We start from the raw sequence: 13,557 nt of genomic DNA on the forward strand, positions 1-13,557 counted from the left end.
AAAACTAACCAAAGATTTCAGTGAAAAGAAAGTGAGCTAGCATTTATTGTGAACTGATCATGTGCCAAATGCATAGACATCTCAATGCTCCCAAAATAACTGCAAAAAAAAAAAAAAAATCTCTATTCTTACAGTTGAGGAAACCGAGGCCTAGAAAGGTTAATTTCTACTTAGGATCCACCAGCTAACAGGTGTGAAACAAATTTGGAATTCAATGTCTATCTATTCCAAATCCCATTATATTTCCCCTACAAACACTTTTAGAGATTTCCTTCACCTTTTTATCCTATGTGTCTACCATTATAACATTCATTTTGCTTTCCTCTTAGAATACTATACTCTACATTTTAACAACTAGTATCCCAAGATCAGGGATTAATATTTTCAGTTTCTAGAAATCCTGAATTCCTAGGTAGTCAATTATAAATTCAGAATCCCAAAATCTTAGCTTGAAGAAACCTTAGTTTTTACATTTAATAGAGGAGAATAGAAACCTGACCTAAATGAGGTAAAATGACTCAAACAAAATGTTACAGTCCCTTACTGATAGCATCAAGAGGAGGAAAAATACACTGTATCACCCAACTTTCAGACCTCAAGATTTCCAACATGAGGGAGCCACTCAATAGATGCTTAATCTGTGTGTATGTGTGGGTACAGATATCACCACACACACACACACACACACACACACACACACACAGTCCGTATAGCCATTGGCATTTCTCATTAAGCCTCCCTAGATTCCTGAAAGCCAGGTTTCATGTTGGTAGGCAGGTGCGAGCACACAGATACACATGCGTTTGAGTTTTTTTGGAGGGGATGTCTCAAACCAAATTCAATTAGCCATTCAAAGAATATCTACCGCATGGACACTGTTTGTCAGACACTCTTCTGAGATGCTGAAAACATGCCAGAAAACAAATACAACCCTCGCCGTCAGAGAGCGTTACAAGCACACTGTCTCAGCCACAGGATCTGCCCGCCCAAATTTCAACTGTCAAATTTCCATCTCCCCAGAGGAATCCTTTTGAAGAAACAGTAAGAGGCAAGAGAGTCTTGATCTCCCCGGAGACTCCTCCAAGACACCATTTATAAATCATTAATTTTTTATGTCTGTGTGACAAAGTACTTGGCAATCTAAAGAAAGTTTACGTGGACACAGAGTATGTTTTCCATAATTCACAAGGTATGCTTCAGTCGTTTCCTGAGGGAATGACACTCACTAAAGCACTCCCAAATACACTTTAAAAGCATGTTATCTTACCAAAACAAAACAAATGAGCAAAGGGGAGGAGGGGGAGAGAGAGAGAGGAGGAGAGGGAAACCAAGAAACAAGACTCAACTATAGAGAACAAACTGACAGTTACGAGAGGGAAGGAGGCTGAGGGGGTGGGTGAAATAGGTGATGGGGATTAAGGAAGGCACTTGTCAGGATGAGGACCTGGAGATTCAAATAAAAACTTAGAAGAAAAAAAGTGTAGGATCTCGCCAAAAATAGTTGTACCCATTTGTGTTACTCTGACCCTATTCATGTATTTCTCCTTTTTAAAATCTATACCAACATGAATTTAGGTTAACTGCTTCCCTCAAACAAGACAATATCAGGGTTTTTTTTTTTTTTTTTTTTTTTTTTGGTAAACTATGCATGAAACTGAAATCATAGATGCTCAATTTAAATGTGCACTTATTAAATGCCTACTGTACAGAACATATGCGATCTGATTTCATCCTCATGGCAGTCAGTTCTATACGGGTGTTATTACCTCTAGTTTACAGATGAGCAAACAGACTCTGAGAGGTTAGATAGTGCATGTAACACTCATGACCCAGTGGAAAGCTGAATATTCAAATCCACTTATGACGCCAGAGTCCACATTTCACCTTTAAGAAGCACCCAAAAAAGTAAAATTTATGAAACGGTAAGAACTTCCACTGAAGTGAAAATGATTAGCTTTAAGATGCTTTTCCAAAATTAACACAGATTTCAAACCGCTTTCCTAATTGGAAAGAAAACAGTATAGAATTCCAGTGGGCAATTCCTCAGCCTGACTTTCCCCTTATCACCCACAGATAAGATATCAAGAATAACAATAATTAAAACAGTAGGACTCCTTTTCCCCCCGGAGAACAGGTCTCTGGAAACATGTTGACAAAAAGGACACAGCACAGGGCTGCTGTTGTAGACAATGAAATTATGAGCAATGACCGTGACTGGCTGCCTCAGAAAACCACTGGTAAGTTGATGTTGGAAGATTTGAACACACAAAGTAGAAGACAAGCATGTCTACATGGACTCTTGATTTCATTCCCCTGTCAGGCCCTTATCCTATCACAAAGTGAAGATTTTTAACTAACATAGAATTCATTATAATTAGGAAGGCTATGCATTCAAATTGTGGACTTGGGGGCCTTAATATTAATGGAATTTTATACTAGCTACTTTAAGTTATATAATTGTCTAGAAACCTGTCTTTACTTTGAGCATTCCAGAGGCAGACAATGTAATTTATAGCTAAAATTAAACATTTAATATACAAGAGCTATCACATGCAACTTTTAGACCGAAAGTATACACAACAGCATTATTTTTTGCTAAAATCTCTCTCAAGTATTATTTTTGCTGAGATTTATTTTTCTGTAACTTAAGGAGAAAATCTTGATTTTCAGCTTCGGGCTTGAAGCAGCATTTCCTATCTAAAGTGATCTATTACAGTCAATCTGTCCTGATAAGACATCAAAAGAAGAATCTGGCAACTCCTGTAAGGTCAGTTGCGCATTCCCTAGTTCTCAAGTGTAGCCACTAGAACTGGTAAAGTGCTCAGCCAGCCTCTATTAATTCCCCAGCAAGTTAATCCAAATTAATCCAAGAACAACCATAACAAACAGCCTTCCTCAGAGAGTCTATTGTGCTTGGGGCTTTGCATAACATTACTTTCAAGTCACAAAGCAATTCTAATTTGCTGACATTATCATCCCCACCATACAGATGAGAACATTGAGGGTCAAAGAAATTAAAGATATTGCCCAAAGGGCACAGTGATTAAGTCAGAGAGGGGAAGATATTTGAAAAGGCAACCTCAAAACTTGCAAAATCCAGTAGTGTTATGGGCCTGTGGCCCTCAGCAGAATCCCAGTATACAAGTATCTACTCAGGAATGTTACTCAGTGGGTACGACCCTCAGCCCTGAGATAAGCTGCAGTGAGGTAACTTTCCTAGTCTAACATGGTCGAAATTCTTCCATCAGCCCACGAGCAAGTTGCCTAAAGTATTAGGCCAACTCTGAACGCCAAAAGAAAGGGGCTAACCCCCAAGCTGGCATGTCCCTAACTATAGTGCTGGTGAAGTGACTCACCGGCATGGAAAATGATGACACCCTTAGATGCTCCATCATCTCTAGATCTGAAGAACACGCTTAAGTGGAGGTGAGTGGGAGAACACGTTTCAGCCCACGACTTTAAACATATCTATACCCCTTTTCTCTCTCCGTCTGCCCTCCCCCACCATCCCCTTCTTTTCTCCCCTCTCTTTACAGAAAAGTTGGCACGTGTGGAGGGTACAGAGAGGAGCTGACAAGGTTTAGGAGAGGGACACACTCTGAGATCTAATTGGAGTAGTAGTGAAGAAATTCTGAATTCCAGAAAAGAAAGAGAGAGAGGAAAGAAATAGAGAGGAAGGAAGGAAGGAAGGCAGGGAGGGAGGGAGGGAGGGAGACCTCCATTGATGGGCAGAGCCAGGCTGATTGCAAGACTGGATGGGTTTCCCAAGTGAAGCCCAGAGCTGAGCTGTCCAGTAAAAACAATCAAAGTTCACTTTTTGTTTTTCCTTTTTCTCTTTTGTCACCTGTGCTAAGTTGCAACTGAGCAGAAACTTGAGATAACTTGAGTAAATCTATGATCACAAGTGATGACTTCATTGTGGTCACGTAAAAACAAAACAAACGAGCAAACAAAACCTTGCAGAAAACCTGCAAGGAATTTTAAGATATGCTGAAACCTACAAGGACTCAGAGGAGAAAAAGAAAATCCTGCACGATTATTTTCATAGGTTGGTAAATTTATTGCCCGATCTGTGTCCCAACAGGAAACATGTGCCCAGAAAAATAAATTAAAGAAGTGCTCAGCTGTAGGCTAGTTTAGTTAAGGAGTAATGAAAAGGATAAGAATAGATTATGTGAGTGTAGGAACAGACTCAGATGCTTTAGGCAGGGTGTTTCTGGTTTCTGTTATGATCTCTCTAATATAAATCTAACTCCATGGTTCTTAATGACTCTCCAGGGACCACCACTCACCAGATTAAATGTGCCCAACACCAAGAAGGGACCCAGGAGATTTCTGCCTCTTATCTCCTTTGGGATATACCAGAGTTGAGGATCTTTTTTTTTAGTAGTATTAAAACTAGGGTTATCTGAGCTCTGCTGTTAAAAAAAAAAAATCTAAGAAAGGATATGAATAGTGGAGATGGGCTACTTTTAAGGTCCAAAGTAATAGGAGTCTACTTCAAGCTCTCAGGACAGTTTCCTTCCTTGACCCTTCTAGATAAAAATGGCAGCTGTGGGGACAGAAGTAGCCCTGTCATATATGGTTGATTCCTATCCGGCTTGGATCCCAAACAGACTTTTGCCTGCAGTTCTAAGGCTTGTGTGAGTCACCTGTCTCATAAGGTTTGGCTGTTACCCAGAGTTATAGCTTGTGTAGGCCTCAGTTTCTCCTTTTATTGGCATGAGACCTCTGAGGAGTCTTCTGGCTCTAAAGTTATAGGAGTCTATGATTCTGATAAAAGGCCCCCGAGAGGAATATAGAAGGATGAAGAGGAAGAGTTCTGTTAAACAAAAAATTAAAAGCCAGCTCCATGACCCTGGAAACTATGGAGGAGGAAGGAGATGGAAAGAGGGGTGATCCTACAGGAGATGGAAAGAGGGGTGATCCTACAGGCCCCCAGGCTCTCCAAGCATTTTCAAGCTTCTCTTATTTTTCTTTAGTGGCCTCTCTCTCCCAAGACAAAGCTGGCACTTGAGAAGCACTGGGGCTTAACACACAAACCTTTTCTTTATCTCCTTATCTAAGTTGCCACAGGACAGTAGATTTCTGCCTTTTTTCTCAAGAGCCCCGTTTTGGTGATGTTAGAAACATTTCTGGCAAAACCCAAGCCAACTGCCCAAGCCACCTTCGATCTACGTATAGCCTCTCCGTTATCCAAAGAAGTGGTTAGTTTGAAGGAGGTTAGGTTGAAGAGAAGTGGGTCCTCCTTCTCTTTCTTAGCACTGGTGAGAACCTAGGTAATCTGAGGACCACACTGGAGCATGTGTGTGCAATACATATGGGGCAAACACAGCCACCTCTTTCCACCACTTCCTCCCCCATGCCCACTCGCCCTCCCTCAATCCACCCACCCGCCAGAAGCCAGAAGCCATCCTTCATCTGCTCGGTGTATTATCATATTTTTGTGTTAATACATTCTGTTGATCTGCAATGTCAGGTTGGATAATGAAATTTAAATTGGGTCCCTTCGATTTCCAATGGCTAAACATTTGTGCATCTAACTCCAGGGCTGCCCTGCAACTTAAAGGCATTCTAGAGTGTCAATCACACAGTACAGGCACCCCACACTGCAGCGCCTTTCTTGGGGAGATTTTTTTCCCCTGGTGAAGATTTGCAAAGGCCTTTGCCCAGGATGCAGACAACCTGCATCATTATAACAAACCGGCTCATTGGTGAGCACAAGCTGAGGGAACATATGCCTGGGCCACCCTCTCCTTATTTCCTGGCCCCCAACAGCCAGGTCTTTAAAAATCACATTGAAAGGGGTGAGGGGATATAAGAACCCGGATTGCTAAATTAATGTGCATTTTCTTCATCAATAAAATAAGAAAATAAGGATCACTCACTGTATTTCAGACTGATCACAGCAACATCCAGATGGAAATCCAGGTGGTTAAGAACAAGCGAAAACGCATGATCTTGACACCAAAAAGAAAGAAAGAAAGAAAAAAAAAAAAAGGTGGGGGGGAGGTTGATGAAGAAAAATCCAACTGCAATTATCCATCAATTTTAGTCAACATAGGCACAAATCCAACTGTGCTCTCTGCTGGTTTGTCTCCCCCAGTCAATGCCTCATTCTGCCGCGGTCAACTTTTCTTCTCCGAAATTTCTTTGCAGATGTATTATTAATTCCCTCTCCTCTTGTGGGAAATTCAAAAAGAAGAGAAAACACCACCATAGCAGGTCTTTACTTTCCTAAAAAAAAAAAAGCCCCAAACTTTCAATTCCAAAAATATCTCCTTGGCTTACTTTCTCCTTTATAGAGAAAAACGAACATACTTTTTCTTTGTGGATCCGCCGTTCTCCATTTCCAATCATCCTTTGGGGAGGGGGGGGGGCAGCTGTTTTATTATTACTTATTTATGTCAGAACACACCAAGCCCCGTGGGTCCGACACTGGTTTATTTCATTTTTCAAGGCTGCCTGTGGGCACATATACACATTTGTGTTAAGATCCAGGTCTCACAAGGAAAAGCTTCCTCCTTCCTTTTCTCTTGCACAATCAGTTTATCCACGGCGTTCGGTTCCAAGAGAGAGCTGCGTCCCGCATCCTTCATTTTTGCAAGGCACCCAACCGCCACCGCCACCGAAAAAGTCTCCTTTTACATCATTGATTCCTCACCCCTTCCTCCCCCTTCGAAGAATTTGGGGATCAACTCCCCCCACTCGCCACCCTTCCGGCCGGCCCCTTCTCCAAAGATCTGATTAGATTTCTCATCACAACCCAGTGCGCAATTGGATTTTTGATTTCAGCCACCCGGCCAGCCACCTTCCCCTCTCCCTCCAAACTCCCTGTTATATCCTGTCTCCTTCCCTCCACCGCCTCTGCAATTTCATAATCTCACGTTAAATGGAGTGCGGGGGGCGGGGGCGGGGGTAGTGGAGGAAAATTTCAAGGCTCCGTCAGCTGTCAAGAAGAAACCCATTCCTCTCCCCCCCCCCCGCTACTTTTTTTTTTCTTCTTCTTTTTTTTAAGGCTCGGGGTGGCTTTCGTTTCCTCTGTCCCCGCCCCCACCCCCGGCACCCGGTCCAGGTCCTCCAGGTGTTGCAGAACTCCGCGATCAGCGCCGGGATCACGGGGGAGACGCGTGACGCGGTCCCTCGCCGGTGGCCCCCGCCAGCCCCGGGGTCCCCTTCTCCTCCATCAGCGGGCAGCGCATCCGGGGGCGCCGCGGCGAAAGAAGTTCAAACTGGGCTTTTATTTCAAACGGGCAAGGCGAAGTGAGGGGGACCGACGGGGTGTGAGGCAAATTTAGAAATCGTAATAATAAGGAAAGAAAAAAAGGAAAATAGAAAACGGAACGAAGGAGGTTGAGAATTTTGTTAAATCCCTAATCGCGGGCTCCTCGCCTCCTTCTCGAAGGAAACTGCAGCTTTGATCTCATTTCCAGCTGCGTCGGGTGCATTTTGGAGCCACAAGTTGGTCTCTCTTCGCGCAGACCTTCCCGACGCTGGCGGGTCCTCCGCGAGGAGACGCGTTCCCGGGAGCGCAGCTGCTCCGCGCCGTCCTTAGCGCCATCGCCCTGGCTCGCGGCTCCCTGCGCGGCAGAAACCCCGGTCCCCTTCCATCCACTCCGGCCTCAACTCTCTTCCTCCCCCGCCCGCTCCCCTCCCGCCCCCCGCCCTCCCCGCTCTCCCCGGATAAATAAATGCGCTCCTTGTGCCCGCGGCAGCCTTTCTCCCAGCCAGTGCCACGTCCTGACGTTTTGGGTCCTAGCTCCCCAAACCTCCTCTCGGACTGCAGTCCCTTTCCTCCTCTGCCCCTCTTTCTTTCCCCTTTTCCCTTCCCTGTCTCTGCTTGTGATCAGTAAAATACAATTACCCAATTACCTCCCATCATCTTAGCACTGATTGGTCAATTGCATTAACACTTGAAGTCGGGGACGAGGGGATTGGAGCCTCTGCGGTGTGGCACTGCTGCCACCTGGAGGGCAGAGCCGGAACAACTGAATTTCAAAGCAACCCCCACGCTCCGAGAGGTTAGTAATAGGCAAAGAAACTCAGGGATTTGTGTGGGAGAAGTTGTCAATTTTTTTCTAAAAGCCTGCCTGTTTTCATCCCGAAAGCCAGGAGTTGGAGCTACAAAGGGGAAGACATTGAAATCAAATCACCACTAGGATTCAAAAATATCACCAAACACACAAAGCTGTTGCTTTTCAGATTGCTGTGCAAGAGACTCTCCTCTCCCTAGCCAAGCAGGCTGGTCACAAGGTAAGGATTAACACGGTACTATTACCCAGGACAAGATAGGCTGATCAGAAGGCATCTAGGAGTAACCGAAAAGCTGCTGGGAAGGGAGACTGTGGTCCAGGAGGATAATCTCAACACGAGAAAGCACTGTAAAGGCGAGATAGGAGCCTTCAGCCTATGCAGCGTTGCAGTAAATTGGCCTGTTCAGTTTGTACAAGACATCCAGGACAGCTTGACAACTCAATTCCAACATCCTTCCTCCTGGTTGTGGGCTTTTCCATCAACTCCTGTTAAGGGGTCGGGGTGGGGGTGAGTGGGGTGGGCCAAGTGCCACATTTCGATTTCACAGGGTATTCTTAGAAACATGGAGGGCCCACGAAATAAATACTAGTACTACATTCATGTTGGTTTCTTTCTCCACTATATAATTGTCAATAAAAAAGTGTGTATGTTGGAGGAGAAGGGAAAATACATATATTTCAGGCTCCCTAATTAATGATCTTTGTGCTGATTTTATTTTTGAGAGATCATAATACGTACTTGGCTTTAAAACAATTTAAACAAAGTGAGTTCATCAGAATGAGAAATGTCATTAGACAAAAAGGAGATTTTTCCTAAGGGAACATCAGAGGCATATCCAACTTGACACCAAGTGTTTTGTTTTGTTTTTTCTTTCCTCTTCCCTTTATACTACATGGATTTTTTTCCACTTAGCATTTGAAAATGAAAAGAGAATTACATTTATACATGTGTTTGGGTACTAAGCACATGCTGTAATATGTGTCTCAAATGTTCAGAATCAGCAAGGGGAAAGGCCTTTCTTTACCCATGGATTGTGATTTATTATAATTTCTCCATCTTTTTGAAAAGCTCTGATGGAGTTATGAATTGCATCAACATGTAAATTTCTTGAGGGGTAATGGCATTGCTTCCAGTTTTAAATAAATGCTGTATTGATTGACTTAAAACATTAATGGGCAGTTGACTGTAACTTTGTCTTTTGAAGCTCTTACCCTTATATGCCAATTACAGTTTATCAACTAATAAACCATTAAAAAGTACACTTACTAGTTACTCTAGATAGCTTCAAAGGAGTCTACACTTGGGTTCTGAAGTAAACTAGAAGCCATTTGAAATGCAAATTTCCTTTTTAGGGACTTTGACAGCAAGGGAAAGGCCAATGATTTGTTTTTCAAAGCTGATTATTAGCTACCTACCAGACATCTTTAAAGCCTTTCAGAATGAATTAATCTATCAAACAAAGCAGCAGGGAAGGATCAGTGCTATTTAGCCAAAAAAGAAAAAGGAAGGCTTCCCATTCCTGTTTACCTTCTTATTCTTTTTCCACATCAGCTACCCATTCACACTATAGGACCTTGCATTAGTCATTTGGTTTTCATTTTTGATTCAGACTCAAACCAGTGATTATGGGGCATCTATGTGGCGTACTCTTTTGCTGACTTCTCATATACATCAACTTATTTAAAACTCAAAACATCCCCTTGAGAGATTTTTAAAGATGGAGAAGGGGACGCTAAAGCCACATACTTGGTAAATGCCATAGACAAGTTTTGAACCCAGATCTATTCAATAGCAATTCTCCTAGTTTTGCTACTACTTCTAGGTAGTATGGCGAATACATCTCAGACTGTCACAGGCATTCAGGCTACAGTTATCAGCTCTGGAGGTGAATGTGTAACCTGTGGGGAGACGAAAATGCCACATTTGTCCCTGAATGATCTTACTCAAGGAGAATTGAAATGAGTACTAAACAAGCTAACCATCATACAAATACACATGCAAACTAAATTGTTGTTCAGCAATGATGTAAATATAAACAAATATATAAATATCTGTTCACTAGAAGTTGCCAGGAACTGTCAACAAAGACAGGGTATGTGTTCAAGTAGAATTCTTTATACAAGCTCTTTTAGAGGAAATAATTACCCAATGAGCAATGGGATCGGTCCCATTGTCACACTTCCGGTTAGTCCATCTGAGTTGCCAAAAGCTTGGGATGGACAAATGCCATTAAAATGAGATAGCCCTGGCGAAGAGGAACATGGTGCTGACATGCCAGGTTTGTCTGGGGGCATACAGAATCCTGTATTTGCTTTCCTCTCCTGATTTATAGGCATTTGGTTGGTGAAATGAAACTACCATGTTGTTTCCCTGTGTGCTGGTGACTCTACCTGGTGTGATCTTCAGCAAACAGCAGAGGACAGCATCTTGTAACCAGAAATACAAAATATCAAACAGAAGGAATTCAGTAACTTTGCTTAAACATTGAGAAAACGTAGACGTTTCTGTTGTGTTTATTAATTTGATTTCACAGGCTTTAGGCCACTGTATTCAATTCAAACACTTAGGATTTGGGTGTTTAGGTTATCAATTCTGGGAATAGATAGTCCCTTTCACTCTCAATTCTATTAAACAGGGCCACTATATCCTGTGGGATAATCGTATGAAGCTTGCCTCTATCGTCACACATAAGGACATGTGAATTAACTTCTTTAGATCAACTTCTTTTGAAAACTACTTTAATGATAAAAATGCCGTATTTCGTGGGAACTTACTACATGTGTTATGCTATACGAAATGTTATGCTAGACAAGAATGTTGTATTTTAGAACTATAAGATATCCTAATGGTTACTCCTTCTTTGTTCCTTGAAATACAGATGAAGATACTAAAGTCCAAGTAGCTTTGCAGATTTGTTTCTACAATGGCTACCTCTCCACTCAGTTTCTACCCCATATGGTCTTACTTTTTGGTGCTTCCCTACGTTAAATTTTTTTTTTAGCAATAACTGGCATTTAATTACATTTGTGAATGCCAAGTTCAAAGTATGTTCTAAGTATGTTATAAATGTCAATTCATGCAATCCTGTAAATAATTTTACGAGTTAGGTGTAATTAATTACCATCCCATTTTATAGATAATGAAAGTAGAGTTGAGGGCACCCAGCTAGAAAGTGACAGAGGCAAGATTTTTAGCTCAGATTATTTTGCTTCAGAGATCATGGTTTTAACAGATACTTCCTGTTATGATACTAGATGGAAATGATTTGCTTATGTCTGTATTCATCCCCCACCCCCCACCGCCCAAAGCATGATTGATTTAGTGAGAATTTTTTTTGTTATTTCTAATATTGTGTACATAATTGAATAAGTGTCTAAGACTATATGACATTAGGAAATGGGGGAATATATGTCTCTTGCCTCTTACTGGATATTATTTTCACTGTGGTACACAAAAATGTTAGAAAGATGACGTACTTACTGCAATTACTAAATAGAAAAAAAAACTAATAAAAGATGTAACCACGTAAAATAATAATCAGAGAATTATAACTTTTGTATCAGCTAGCAATTGCTGCATAGTTAACCATCCCAAAGCTTGGTAGCTGAAATCAGTTATCATTTATTTTCTCTCATGAGTCTATAGGTCAGTCAGAGATTGGTTAAGTGGCTCTTCTGATCTTGGCTGGGATCACTGTTAGCTGATATAAAATAGACTCAACTTGGGTCACTGGGGCAGCTCAGCCCCATTTTGTATGTCTCTCTCCCTTCATCAGCTTGGCCTAAGCAGATTTCTTGGCGTAGTAGACGTCCAAGAGAGGAAGCAGAAAGGCATGAGTGCTTTTGTATGAATCACATATGGTGACTTTCTGTTGGCTAAAGCAAATCACTTAGTTGAGCCCATTGTCCAGGGATGGGACAGGTCATCCTACCCCCAATGGGGGGCGACTGTAAAGTTACAAAAGAGAGTGAAGAATCAGAGCAATCATTGCAATGAACCCCAACTTGTATACACTACAAATAAGAAATTTCCTTCACGATTACTGGGATTTATAGGAAAGAAAATTCTCTACATAAGGGATCAACTGGTCACTTATTTATTTCAACAGATGGATATTAACTTCCCATTATGTGTCATGCATTATGAAAGTTATCACTGACTCCTCTGCTACCCCCATTATCCTGGTCGCATCTGTTGATGTTAATTCAAAACTGGCTCAACATCTGCCCAATTTGCCCAATTCTTTTTACTGTATTACTTTGGGAGACCAGGCTCAGGTTCCTCTGTGGACCCTTTGCCACCCCATCCCTCCTTCCAGCTAGCTTCTGAAAAAGAAAAGCTGAGGAGAAAGTTAAAGGGAAGAGACAATAAGCAAAAAATAGGTTCCATATGTGCAATAACGAGAAACCACAACAATGGGAAAACTATTTGTGTTGCATAGGACGAAGAATTCCTACTCTAAATGTGTAACTACTTGTTAGAAATAACCATTAGAAATAAATGAGAAAAACAAAACTAGCCTTACAGGTGAGTGGAGAAAGATACATTACAAGTCAGTTTGCAGAAGAACTGGCTATTTGAACACTTACTGATACCCATGTCATTTAGCACAGTGCCTGGTTCTTTGGCCTCTTACAACATTGTGAATGATGGATGAATGAACTGTTTACTCGGGGAAGGAAAGCGGGTGAATAATAGGTCTGCCAGTTACAAGCAATGGTGATACAATATGGACAGATTTTTACCAGCAGTAAGTGTACAGAGCTTGGGGAGAAGAGGAAATAGTAGCTACCTGTGTGTGGGGGCAATCCTAGAGGACTTCACAAGTAGGACATGTAAATGGGCTAAGAGCTTCATGAATGTTAGCATACGGTTGATGGATGCAGGATTGCCATTTTGCAGCTGGAGAACAAGGAATAGGGTGCATTCCAGGAAAAAACAATTTGTGGCCCAAAGATGAGCAAGGCTTAAGATGCTCTAAATTATGTACTTAGCCATGGGAGAGGTGATCAGACTATTGGATGCCATGGAGAGATCAAGAGAGTTCAGATTTTGGAAGTAATCTTAAGATGTTCCTTCTAAGAGAATATCAACTGCAAATGATGTCTGGGAAGGAAGGGCAACAGTGAAAGGAAGGGATCTTAAGGGAGGATCCTTCCTTTCTCAGACCCACTAGGCAACGTGACAAATTTTAGGAGTGACTTAAAGGAATAAGAAGAAAGCTGACAGAGACAATTGCATGACAATTTGGCAACCAATTCTAAATCAATTTGGATCCAATTACATTTTGGAAATCCTTTTTAAATGGTGACCCAAGCACTTGTAGAACACAGTCTCCTTTATCAAATGTTTCTAAGGGAGATGGTATCTGTGCATAGAAACTACATGGTGGCATTTTTGTACTGTCTAACTTAGGATTCTTTGCACCGAGAAGAAAATTGGCCATAAAGGTATCTTTAAAACTCCACCAGGAATTAGTTGATGGTGTGAATCCAGTTGTGTAATTTGAGAAGACAGCTGTAT

General features: G+C 41.9%; 1 protein-coding gene across 10 annotated transcripts in view; it reads right to left on the minus strand.

The window, feature by feature from the left end:
• Nucleotides 1–13,557, minus strand: part of LRRC4C (leucine rich repeat containing 4C) — a 1,189,111-nt gene that overhangs the window by 159,477 nt on the left and 1,016,077 nt on the right. For 4 of the 10 annotated variants that reach the window (XM_045485021.1, XM_045485020.1, XM_045485010.1 and 1 more), the window contains exon 1: nucleotides 5,889–7,654. The exons of the other annotated variants lie outside the window; for them this stretch is intronic. The gene's annotated coding sequence lies outside the window, so the exon portion shown is untranslated. Of the gene's footprint in view, nucleotides 1–5,888; nucleotides 7,655–13,557 lie in introns of those variants that run through there. 10 annotated transcript variants of the gene reach the window in all.

Source organism: Leopardus geoffroyi, chromosome D1 (genome assembly GCF_018350155.1).
Source record: "Leopardus geoffroyi isolate Oge1 chromosome D1, O.geoffroyi_Oge1_pat1.0, whole genome shotgun sequence".
Classification (NCBI taxonomy): Eukaryota; Metazoa; Chordata; class Mammalia; order Carnivora; family Felidae; genus Leopardus; species Leopardus geoffroyi.